This window comes from Oncorhynchus mykiss, chromosome 26 (genome assembly GCF_057628025.1).
Source record: "Oncorhynchus mykiss isolate SJ-2025 chromosome 26, ASM5762802v1, whole genome shotgun sequence".
Classification (NCBI taxonomy): domain Eukaryota; kingdom Metazoa; phylum Chordata; class Actinopteri; order Salmoniformes; family Salmonidae; genus Oncorhynchus; species Oncorhynchus mykiss.
Window position 1 is genome coordinate 49,137,501 of NC_143047.1, and position 12,500 is coordinate 49,150,000.

Sequence of the window (12,500 nt, forward strand, 5' to 3'; positions counted from 1 at the left end):
TATCTCCCTCTATAACCTATTAGTGTTGACTCTACATATCTCCCTCTATAACCTATTGATGTCAGAGTGGTGTTGACTCTACGTATCTCCCTCTATAACCTATTGGTGTTGACTCTACGTATCTCCCTCTATAACCTATTGGTGTTGACTCTACATATCTCCCTCTATAACCTATTAGTGTTGACTCTACATATCTCCCTCTATAACCTATTGGTGTCAGAGTGGTGTTGACTCTACGTATCTCCCAGTATAACCTATTGGTGTTGACTCTACATATCTCCCTCTATAACCTATTGGTGTTGACCCTACATATCTCCCTCTATAACCTTTTGGTGTTGACTCTACATATCTCCCTCTATAACCTATTGGTGTCAGAGTGGTGTTGACTCTACGTATCTCCCTCTATAACCTATTGGTGTTGACTCTACGTATCTCCCTCTATAACCTATTGGTGTTGACTCTACGTATCTCCCTCTATAACCTATTGGTGTTGACTCTACATATCTCCCTCTATAACCTATTGATGTTGACTCTACGTATCTCCCTCTATAACCTATTGATGTTGACTCTACGTATCTCACTCTATAACCTATTGATGTCAGAGTGGTGTTGACTCTACATATCTCCCTCTATAACCTATTGGTGTTGACTCTACGTATCTCCCTCTATAACCTATTGGTGTTGACTCTACATATCTCCCTCTATAACCTATTGGTGTTGACTCTACATATCTCCCTCTATAACCTATTGGTGTTGACTCTACATATCTCCCTCTATAACCTATTGGTGTTGACTCTACGTATCTCCCTCTATAACCTATTGGTGTCAGAGTGGTGTTGACTCTACGTATCTCCCTCTATAACCTATTGGTGTTGACTCTACGTATCTCCCTCTATAACCTATTGGTGTTGACTCTACGTATCTCCCTCTATAACCTATTGGTGTTGACTCTACATATCTCCCTCTATAACCTATTGGTGTTGACTCTACGCATCTCCCTCTATAACCTATTGGTGTTGACTCTACATATCTCCCTCTATAACCTATTGGTGTTGACTCTACATATCTCCCTCTTTAACCTATTGGTGTTGACTCTACGTATCTCCCTCTATAACCTATTGGTGTTGATTCTACGTATCTCCCTCTATAACCTATTGATGTTGACTCTACGTATCTCACTCTATAACCTATTGGTGTCAGAGTGGTGTTGACTCCACGTATCTCCCTCTATAACCTATTGGTGTTGACTCTACGTATCTCCCTCTATAACCTATTGGTGTTGACTCTACGTATCTCCCTCTATAACCTATTGGTGTCAGAGTGGTGTTGACTCTACATATCTCACTCTATAACCTATTGATGTCAGAGTGGTGTTGACTCTACATATCTCACTCTATAACCTATTGATGTCAGAGTGGTGTTGACTCTACATATCTCACTCTATAACCTATTGGTGTTGACTCTACGTATCTCCCTCTATAACCTATTGGTGTTGACTCTACGTATCTCCCTCTATAACCTATTGGTGTTGACTCTACGTATCTCCCTCTATAACCTATTGGTGTGGACTCTACGTATCTCCCTCTATAACCTATTGGTGTTGACTCTACGCATCTCCCTCTATAACCTATTGGTGTTGACTCTACATATCTCCCTCTATAACCTATTGGTGTTGACTCTACATATCTCCCTCTTTAACCTATTGGTGTTGACTCTACGTATCTCCCTCTATAACCTATTGGTGTTGATTCTACGTATCTCCCTCTATAACCTATTGATGTTGACTCTACGTATCTCACTCTATAACCTATTGGTGTCAGAGTGGTGTTGACTCCACGTATCTCCCTCTATAACCTATTGGTGTTGACTCTACGTATCTCCCTCTATAACCTATTGGTGTTGACTCTACGTATCTCCCTCTATAACCTATTGGTGTCAGAGTGGTGTTGACTCTACATATCTCACTCTATAACCTATTGATGTCAGAGTGGTGTTGACTCTACATATCTCACTCTATAACCTATTGATGTCAGAGTGGTGTTGACTCTACATATCTCACTCTATAACCTATTGGTGTTGACTCTACGTATCTCCCTCTATAACCTATTGGTGTTGACTCTACGTATCTCCCTCTATAACCTATTGGTGTTGACTCTACGTATCTCCCTCTATAACCTATTGGTGTGGACTCTACGTATCTCCCTCTATAACCTATTGGTGTTGACTCTACGTATCTCCCTCTATACCCTATTGATGTCAGAGTGGTGTGTTTAGGTGGCAGGGAAGTCCGTCTATAACCTATTGATATCAGAGTGGTGTGTATAGGTGGCAGGGAAGTCCCTCTATAACCTATTGATGTCAGAGTGGTGTGTTTAGGTGGCAGGGAAGTCCCAGAGTGTTGTTGACTCTACATATCTCACTCTATAACCTATTGATGTCAGAGTGGTGTTGACTCTACGTATCTCCCTCTATAACCTATTGGTGTTGACTCTACATATCTCACTCTATAACCTATTGATGTCAGAGTGGTGTTGACTCTACATATCTCCCTCTATAACCTATTGATGTCAGAGTGGTGTGGTGCCTTTCTATATATTCACTATTTTTTAACCTGGGCCCTGGGTAGCCTGTTCCCTATATATAGTGCACTATTTTTTAACCTGGGCCCTGGGCAGCCTGTTCCCTATATATAGTGCACTATTTTTAACCTGGGCCCTGGGCAGCCTGTTCCCTATATATAGTGCACTATTTTTAACCTGGGCCCTGGGCAGCCTGTTCCCTATATATAGTGCACTATTTTTTAACCTGGGCCCTGGGCAGCCTGTTCCCTATATATAGTGCACTATGGACTATGTCTGGAATAGGTGCATTGTGAACCATTTAAATCTGTGGGCTGTGAGTCTGTGATGGGCCCAAGCCAGATGGGACATGTTAAAGAGCCCTTACAACTATCCTATAGTCGTGGAACCGTCAATTATGGACGATAACCTTGCCGTGAATTAAAACATAAAAAATTGACCTAATAATTACATTACAATTATTGTAATACATTTATTTTAGGGAGTGTTGGGCGGGGGGGGGGTCAACTTTATTTCCAAGTACATATAGTTTACTCAGTAGCAGTTTTTAATTTTTACGTTAAGTAGTTAATGTTGGTGGTCATTTTACAAGCAGAACAGCAGAGTTGGAGCTCGAATTCCAGAAGTTCCAAGGTGTCAAAACCATTCGCTTTTTTTGAGCCAAGTGTGTCAACAAAGCTGTGTTATATTCATTAGGTCTGTCCTAGCTATAATTCATTAGGTATATGTCCTAGCTATAATTCATTACGTATGTGTCCTGGCTATAATTCATTAGGTATGTGTCCTAGCTATAATTCATTACGTATGTGTCCTAGCTATAATTCATTAGGTATGTGTCCTAGCTATAATTCATTAGGTATGTGTCCTAGCTATAATTCATTAGGTATGTGTCCTAGCTATAATTCAATAGGTATGTCCTAGCTATAATTAATTAGGTATGTGTCCTAGCTATAATTCATTAGGTATGTGTCCTAGCTATAATTCATTAGGTATGTGTCCTAGCTATAATTCATTAGGTATATGTCCTAGCTATAATTCATTAGGTATGTGTCCTAGCTATAATTCATTAGGTATGTGTCCTAGCTATGATTCATTAGGTATGTGTCCTAGCTATAATTCATTAGGTATGTGTCCTAGCTATAATTCATTAGGTATGTGTCCTAGCTATAATTCATTAGGTATGTGTCCTAGCTATAATTCATTAGGTATGTGTCCTAGCTATAATTCATTAGGTATGTCCTAGCTATTATTCATTAGGTATGTGTCCTATCTATAATTCATTAGGTATGTGTCCTAGCTATAATTCATTAGGTATATGTCCTAGCTATAATTCATTAGGTATGTGTCCTATCTATAATTCATTAGGTATATGTCCTAGCTATAATTCATTAGGTATATGTCCTAGCTATAATTCAGTAGGTATATGTCCTAGCTATAATTCATTAGGTATGTGTCCTAGCTATAATTCATTAGGTATGTGTGCTAGCTATAATTCATTAGGTATGTGTCCTAGCTATAATTCATTAGGTATGTGTCCTAGCTATAATTCATTAGGTATGTCCTAGCTATTATTCATTAGGTATGTGTCCTATCTATAATTCATTAGGTATATGTCCTAGCTATAATTCATTAGGTATGTGTCCTATCTATAATTCATTAGGTATATGTCCTAGCTATAATTCATTAGGTATATGTCCTAGCTATAATTCAGTAGGTATATGTCCTAGCTATAATTCATTAGGTATGTGTCCTAACTACAATTCATTAGGTATGTGTCCTAGCTATAATTCTTTAGGTATGTGTCCTAGCTATAATTCATTAGGTATGCGTCCTAGCTATAATTCATTAGGTATGTGTCCTAGCTATAATTCATTAGGTATGTGTCCTAGCTATAATTCATTAGGTATGTGTCCTAGCTATAATTCATTAGGTATGTCCTAGCTATAATTCATTAGGTGTGTGTCCTAGCTATAATTCATTAGGTATGTGTCCTAGCTATAATTCATTAGGTATGTGTCCTAGCTATAATTCAATAGGTATGTCCTAGCTATAATTCATTAGGTATGTGTCCTAGCTATAATTCATTAGGTATGTGTCCTAGCTATAATTCATTACGTATGTGTCCTAGCTATAATTCATTAGGTATATGTCCTAGCTATAATTCATTAGGTATGTGTCCTAGCTATAATTCATTAGGTATGTGTCCTAGCTATGATTCATTAGGTATGTGTCCTAGCTATAATTCATTAGGTATGTGTCCTAGCTATAATTCATTAGGTATGTGTCCTAGCTATAATTCATTAGGTATGTGTCCTAGCTATAATTCATTAGGTATGTGTCCTAGCTATAATTCATTAGGTATGTCCTAGCTATTATTCATTAGGTATGTGTCCTATCTATAATTCATTAGGTATGTGTCCTAGCTATAATTCATTAGGTATATGTCCTAGCTATAATTCATTAGGTATGTGTCCTATCTATAATTCATTAGGTATATGTCCTAGCTATAATTCATTAGGTATATGTCCTAGCTATAATTCAGTAGGTATATGTCCTAGCTATAATTCATTAGGTATGTGTCCTAGCTATAATTCATTAGGTATGTGTGCTAGCTATAATTCATTAGGTATGTGTCCTAGCTATAATTCATTAGGTATGTGTCCTAGCTATAATTCATTAGGTATGTCCTAGCTATTATTCATTAGGTATGTGTCCTATCTATAATTCATTAGGTATATGTCCTAGCTATAATTCATTAGGTATATGTCCTATCTATAATTCATTAGGTATATGTCCTAGCTATAATTCATTAGGTATATGTCCTAGCTATAATTCAGTAGGTATATGTCCTAGCTATAATTCATTAGGTATGTGTCCTAACTACAATTCATTAGGTATGTGTCCTAGCTATAATTCATTAGGTATGTGTCCTAGCTATAATTCATTAGGTATGTGTCCTAGCTATAATTCATTAGGTATGTGTCCTAGCTATAATTCATTAGGTATGTGTCCTAGCTATAATTCATTAGGTATGTGTCCTAGCTATAATTCATTAGGTATATGTCCTAGCTATAATTCATTAGGTACGTGTCCTAGCTATAATTCATTAGGTATGTGTCCTAGCTATAATTCATTAGGTATGTCCTACCTATAATTCATTAGGTATATGTCCTAGATATAATTCATTAGGTATGTGTCCCAGCTACAATTCATTAGCTATGTGTCCTAGTTATAATTCATTGGATATGTGTCCTAGCTATAATTCATTAGGTATGTCCTAGCTATAATTCATTAGGTAAGTCCTAGCTATAATTCATTAGGTATTTGTCCTATCTATAATTCATTAGGTATGTGTCCTAGCTATAATTCATTAGGTATGTGTCCTATCTATAATTCATTAGGTATGTGTCCTAGCTATAATTCATTAGGTATATGTCCTAGCTATAATTCATTAGGTATGTGTCCTATCTATAATTCATTAGGTATATGTCCTAGCTATAATTCATTAGGTATATGTCCTAGCTATAATTCAGTAGGTATATGTCCTAGCTATAATTCATTAGGTATGTGTCCTAGCTATAATTCATTAGGTATGTGTGCTAGCTATAATTCATTAGGTATGTGTCCTAGCTATAATTCATTAGGTATGTGTCCTAGCTATAATTCATTAGGTATGTCCTAGCTATTATTCATTAGGTATGTGTCCTATCTATAATTCATTAGGTATATGTCCTAGCTATAATTCATTAGGTATGTGTCCTATCTATAATTCATTAGGTATATGTCCTAGCTATAATTCATTAGGTATATGTCCTAGCTATAATTCATTAGGTATATGTCCTAGCTATAATTCATTAGGTATGTGTCCTAACTACAATTCATTAGGTATGTGTCCTAGCTATAATTCATTAGGTATGTGTCCTAGCTATAATTCATTAGGTATGTGTCCTAGCTATAATTCATTAGGTATGTGTCCTAGCTATAATTCATTAGGTATGTGTCCTAGCTATAATTCATTAGGTATGTGTCCTAGCTATAATTCATTAGGTATATGTCCTAGCTATAATTCATTAGGTATGTGTCCTAGCCATAATTCATTAGGTATGTGTCCTAGCTATAATTCAATAGGTATGTCCTAGCTATAATTCATTAGGTATGTGTCCTAGCTATAATTCATTAGGTATGTGTCCTAGCTATAATTCATTAGGTATGTCCTAGCTATAATTCATTAGGTATGTGTCCTATCTATAATTCATTAGGTATGTGTCCTAGCTATAATTCATTAGGTATGTGTCCTAGCTATAATTCATTAGGTATGTGTCCTAGCTATAATTCAATAGGTATGTCCTAGCTATAATTCATTAGGTATGTGTCCTAGCTATAATTCATTAGGTATGTGTCCTAGCTATAATTCATTAGGTATGTGTCCTAGCTATAATTCATTAGGTATATGTCCTAGCTATAATTCATTAGGTATGTGTCCTAGCTATAATTCATTAGGTATGTGTCCTAGCTATAATTCATTAGGTATATGTCCTAGCTATAATTCATTAGGTATGTGTCCTAGCTATAATTCATTAGGTATGTGTCCTAGCTATAATTCATTAGGTATGTGTCCTAGCTATAATTCATTAGGTATGTGTCCTAGCTATAATTCATTAGGTATGTGTCCTAGCTACAATTCATTAGGTATGTGTCCTAAATATAATTCATTAGGTATGTGTCCTAGCTATAATTCATTAGGTATGTGTCCTAGCTATAATTCATTAGGTATGTGTCCTATCTATAATTCATTAGGTATGTGTCCTAGCTATAATTCATTAGGTATATGTCCTAGCTATAATTCAATAGGTATGTGTCCTAGCTATAATTAATTAGGTATATGTCCTAGCTATAATTCATTAGGTATGTGTCCTAGCTATAATTCATTAGGTAAGTCCTAGCTATAATTCATTAGGTATTTGTCCTATCTATAATTCATTAGGTATGTGTCCTAGCTATAATTCATTAGGTTTGTGTCATAGCTATAATTCATTAGGTATGTGTCCTAGCTATAATTCATTAGGTATGTGTCCTAGCTATAATTCAATAGGTATGTCCTAGCTATAATTCATTAGGTATGTGTCCTAGCTATAATTCATTAGGTATGTGTCCTAGCTATAATTCATTAGGTATGTGTCCTAGCTATAATTCATTAGGTATGTGTCCTATCTATAATTAATTAGGTATGTGTCCTAGCTATAATTCATTAGGTATGTGTCCTAGCTATAATTCATTAGGTATGTGTCCTAGCTATAATTCAATAGGTATGTCCTAGCTATAATTCATTAGGTATGTGTCCTAGCTATAATTCATTAGGTATTTGTCCTAGCTATAATTCATTAGGTATGTGTCCTAGCTATAATTCATTAGGTATGTGTCCTAACTACAATTCATTAGGTATGTGTCCTAGCTATAATTCATTAGGTATGTGTCCTAGCTATAATTCATTAGGTATATGTCCTAGCTATAATTCATTAGGTATGTGTCCTAGCTATAATTCATTAGGTATGTGTCCTAGCTATAATTCATTAGGTATGTGTCCTAGCTATAATTCATTAGGTATATGTCCTAGCTATAATTCATTAGGTATGTCCTAGCTATAATTCATTAGGTATGTGTCCTAGGTATAATTCATTAGGTATATGTCCTAGCTATAATTCATTAGGTATGTGTCCTAGCTATAATTCATTAGGTATGTGTCCTAGCTATAATTCATTAGGTATGTGTCCTAGCTATAATTCATTAGGTATGTGTCCTAGCTATAATTCATTAGGTATGTGTCCTAGCTACAATTCATTAGGTATGTGTCCTAGCTATAATTCATTAGGTATGTGTCCTAGCTATAATTCATTAGGTATGTGTCCTAGCTATAATTCATTAGGTATGTGTCCTAGCTATAATTCATTAGGTATGTGTCCTAGCTATAATTCATTAGGTATATGTCCTAGCTATAATTCAATAGGTATGTGTCCTAGCTATAATTCATTAGGTATATGTCCTAGCTATAATTCATTAGGTATGTGTCCTAGCTATAATTCATTAGGTATATGTCCTAGCTATAATTCAATAGGTATGTGTCCTAGCTATAATTCATTAGGTATATGTCCTAGCTATAATTCATTAGGTATGTGTCCTAGCTATAATTCATTAGGTATATGTCCTAGCTATAATTCATTAGGTATATGTCCTAGCTATAATTCATTAGGTATGTGTCCTAGCTATAATTCAATAGGTATGTCCTAGCTATAATTCATTAGGTATGTGTCCTAGCTATAATTCATTAGGTATGTGTCCTAGCTATAATTCATTAGGTATGTGTCCTAGCTATAATTCATTAGGTATGTGTCCTATCTATAATTAATTAGGTATGTGTCCTAGCTATAATTCATTAGGTATGTGTCCTAGCTATAATTCATTAGGTATGTGTCCTAGCTATAATTCAATAGGTATGTCCTAGCTATAATTCATTAGGTATGTGTCCTAGCTATAATTCATTAGGTATTTGTCCTAGCTATAATTCATTAGGTATGTGTCCTAGCTATAATTCATTAGGTATGTGTCCTAACTACAATTCATTAGGTATGTGTCCTAGCTATAATTCATTAGGTATGTGTCCTAGCTATAATTCATTAGGTATATGTCCTAGCTATAATTCATTAGGTATGTGTCCTAGCTATAATTCATTAGGTATATGTCCTAGCTATAATTCATTAGGTATGTCCTAGCTATAATTCATTAGGTATGTGTCCTAGGTATAATTCATTAGGTATATGTCCTAGCTATAATTCATTAGGTATGTGTCCTAGCTATAATTCATTAGGTATGTGTCCTAGCTATAATTCATTAGGTATGTGTCCTAGCTATAATTCATTAGGTATGTGTCCTAGCTATAATTCATTAGGTATGTGTCCTAGCTACAATTCATTAGGTATGTGTCCTAGCTATAATTCATTAGGTATGTGTCCTAGCTATAATTCATTAGGTATGTGTCCTAGCTATAATTCATTAGGTATGTGTCCTAGCTATAATTCATTAGGTATGTGTCCTAGCTATAATTCATTAGGTATATGTCCTAGCTATAATTCAATAGGTATGTGTCCTAGCTATAATTCATTAGGTATATGTCCTAGCTATAATTCATTAGGTATGTGTCCTAGCTATAATTCATTAGGTATATGTCCTAGCTATAATTCAATAGGTATGTGTCCTAGCTATAATTCATTAGGTATATGTCCTAGCTATAATTCATTAGGTATGTGTCCTAGCTATAATTCATTAGGTATATGTCCTAGCTATAATTCATTAGGTATATGTCCTAGCTATAATTCATTAGGTATGTGTCCTAGCTATAATTCAATAGGTATATGTCCTAGCTATAATTCATTAGGTATGTGTCCTAGCTATAATTCATTAGGTATGTGTCCTAGCTATAATTCAATAGGTATGTCCTAACTATAATTCATTAGGTATATGTCCTAGCTATAATTCAATAGGTATATGTCCTAGCTACTATTATTACAATATCAATGTCCATTTTGCATGACAAGGAGTCATCACCCCAAATGTCATAATCGTCACAGCCCTACGACAAAGACCTCTGCACAAGCTAACCTTTGAGTCGCTATCAAGTTCAGTGATAGGCACGGGACTGTCTATCCTAGAGCACAGGAGCCAAGGTTTCCTCATATAGAAGCATTAGGATTTAAGTTTCAGTGGCTACTACTCTACAAACCGCTCTCTCCTTTCCTCTCTCTACAGCCAAGGTATTGTTCGTTTAGTTCTTCTCATGTTCTTCAAAGCTAAGACAATGTTATGAGGAGGTCTCCCTCCCTCTCCTCTGATCAAAGCTAAACCAGGACAGTATGACACTGACTGATTAATCCTACCAAGCTAAACACAGTCCACGGGTGATGATGTTAGATCTGATTTGTGGTTGTATTTGCTAGTCTGTGACTGGATTCTTCACACACACACACACACACGGTAATACTATTATATTGTTTATTGTGACTTGGTAACGTTTTTGTTGTTGTTGTTGTTTTAAAATAAGTTGTAAAAGAAAAGCACAGAAGGAAATGACTAGTGGAACATTTTAAACTTTCTTTCTTTTATTTGTAGCTTTTAAAAAAAAAATGATCCATGAAAGGAAGTTAGTTCACTCGTCATGACAGTGTGTGTTTTTGTCAGAGTTGAATGGTTTTTAGTTGAAGTGTTTTATGGGAAATCAGGCCGTTGTAAATAGATCGATGTCTGTGTAGCACGCTGTTGTCACTCTTATGAACACATCACAGGTTAGATAATGTTTCCACTGTGTCAACATAACTGGACGGACTTTACTGCTAACGACAGACTGACTTTACTGCTAACAACAGACTGACTTTACTGCTTAACGACAGACTGACTTTACTGCTAACGACAGACTGACTTTACTGCTAACGACAGACTGACTTTACTGCTAACGACAGACTGACTTTACTGCTAACGACAGACGGACTTTACTGCTAGCGACAGACTGACTTTACTGCTAACGACAGACTGACTTTGCTGCTAACGACAGACTGACTTTACTGCTAACGACAGACTGACTTTACTGGTAACAACAGACTGACTTTACTGCTAACGACAGACTGACTTTACTGGTAACAACAGACTGACTTTACTGCTAACAACAGACTGACTTTACTGCTAACAACAGACTGACTTTACTGCTAACGACAGACTGACTTTACTGGTAACAACAGACTGACTTTACTGCTAACAGACTGACTTTACTGCTAACGACAGACTGACTTTACAGCTAACAACAGACTGACTTTACTGCTAACGACAGACTGACTTTACTGCTAACAACAGACTGACTTTACTGCTAACAACAGACTGACTTTACTGCTAACGAGAGACAGACTTTACTGCTAACGACAGACTGACTTTACTGCTAACAACAGACTGACTTTACTGCTAACGACAGACTGACTTTACTGCTAACGACAGACTGACTTTACTGCTAACAACAGACTGACTTTACTGCTAACGAGAGACAGACTTTACTGCTAACGACAGACTGACTTTACTGCTAACAACAGACTGACTTTACTGCTAACGACAGACTGACTTTACTGCTAACGACAGACTGACTTTACTGCTAACGACAGACTGACTTTACTGGTAACAACAGACTGACTTTACTGCTAACGACAGACTGACTTTACTGGTAACAACAGACTGACTTTACTGCTAACAACAGACTGACTTTACTGCTAACGACAGACTGACTTTACTGCTAACAACAGACTGACTTTACTGCTAACAACAGACTGACTTTACTGCTAACAACAGATTGATTTTACTGCTAACAACAGACTGACTTTACTGCTAACAACAGACTGACTTTACTGCTAACAACAGACTGACTTTACTGCTAACAATAGACTGACTTTACTGCTAACAACAGACTGACTTTACTGCTAACGAGAGACTGACTTTACTGCTAACGACAGACTGACTTTACTGCAATTGACAGACTGACTTTACTGCTAACGACAGACTGACTTTACTGTTAACAACAGACTGACTTTACTGCTAACGACAGACTGACTTTACTGCTAACAACAGACTGACTTTACTGCTAACAACAGACTGACTTTACTGCTAACAACAGACTGACTTTACTGCTAACAAACTGACTTTACTGCTAACGACAGACTGACTTTACTGCTAACAACAGACTGACTTTACTGCTAACAACAGACTGACTTTACTGCTAACAACAGACTGACTTTACTGATAACAACAGATTGACCTTACTGCTAACAACAGACTGATGTGGTTGGTAGAGATGTTATTTCTGTCTGTATTCTCCATAGCAGGACTCTCCAACCC

The 12,500-nt window shown here is 36.1% G+C and overlaps 1 protein-coding gene across 9 annotated transcripts in view; it reads left to right on the forward strand.

Moving 5' to 3' along the window:
* abcc12 (ATP binding cassette subfamily C member 12) overlaps positions 1 to 12,500 on the forward strand; it is a 229,730-nt gene that overhangs the window by 72,345 nt on the left and 144,885 nt on the right. For 2 of the 9 annotated variants that reach the window (XM_090223362.1, XM_090223370.1), the window contains exons 1-2: positions 10,223 to 10,384; positions 12,485 to 12,500. The exon at positions 12,485 to 12,500 is cut by the window's right edge and continues 48 nt beyond it. The exons of 1 other annotated variant lie outside the window; for it this stretch is intronic. The gene's annotated coding sequence lies outside the window, so the exon portion shown is untranslated. Of the gene's footprint in view, positions 1 to 10,194; positions 10,605 to 12,484 lie in introns of those variants that run through there. 6 more of the 9 variants (XM_090223363.1, XM_090223364.1, XM_090223365.1 and 3 more) reach the window with 6 other exon arrangements.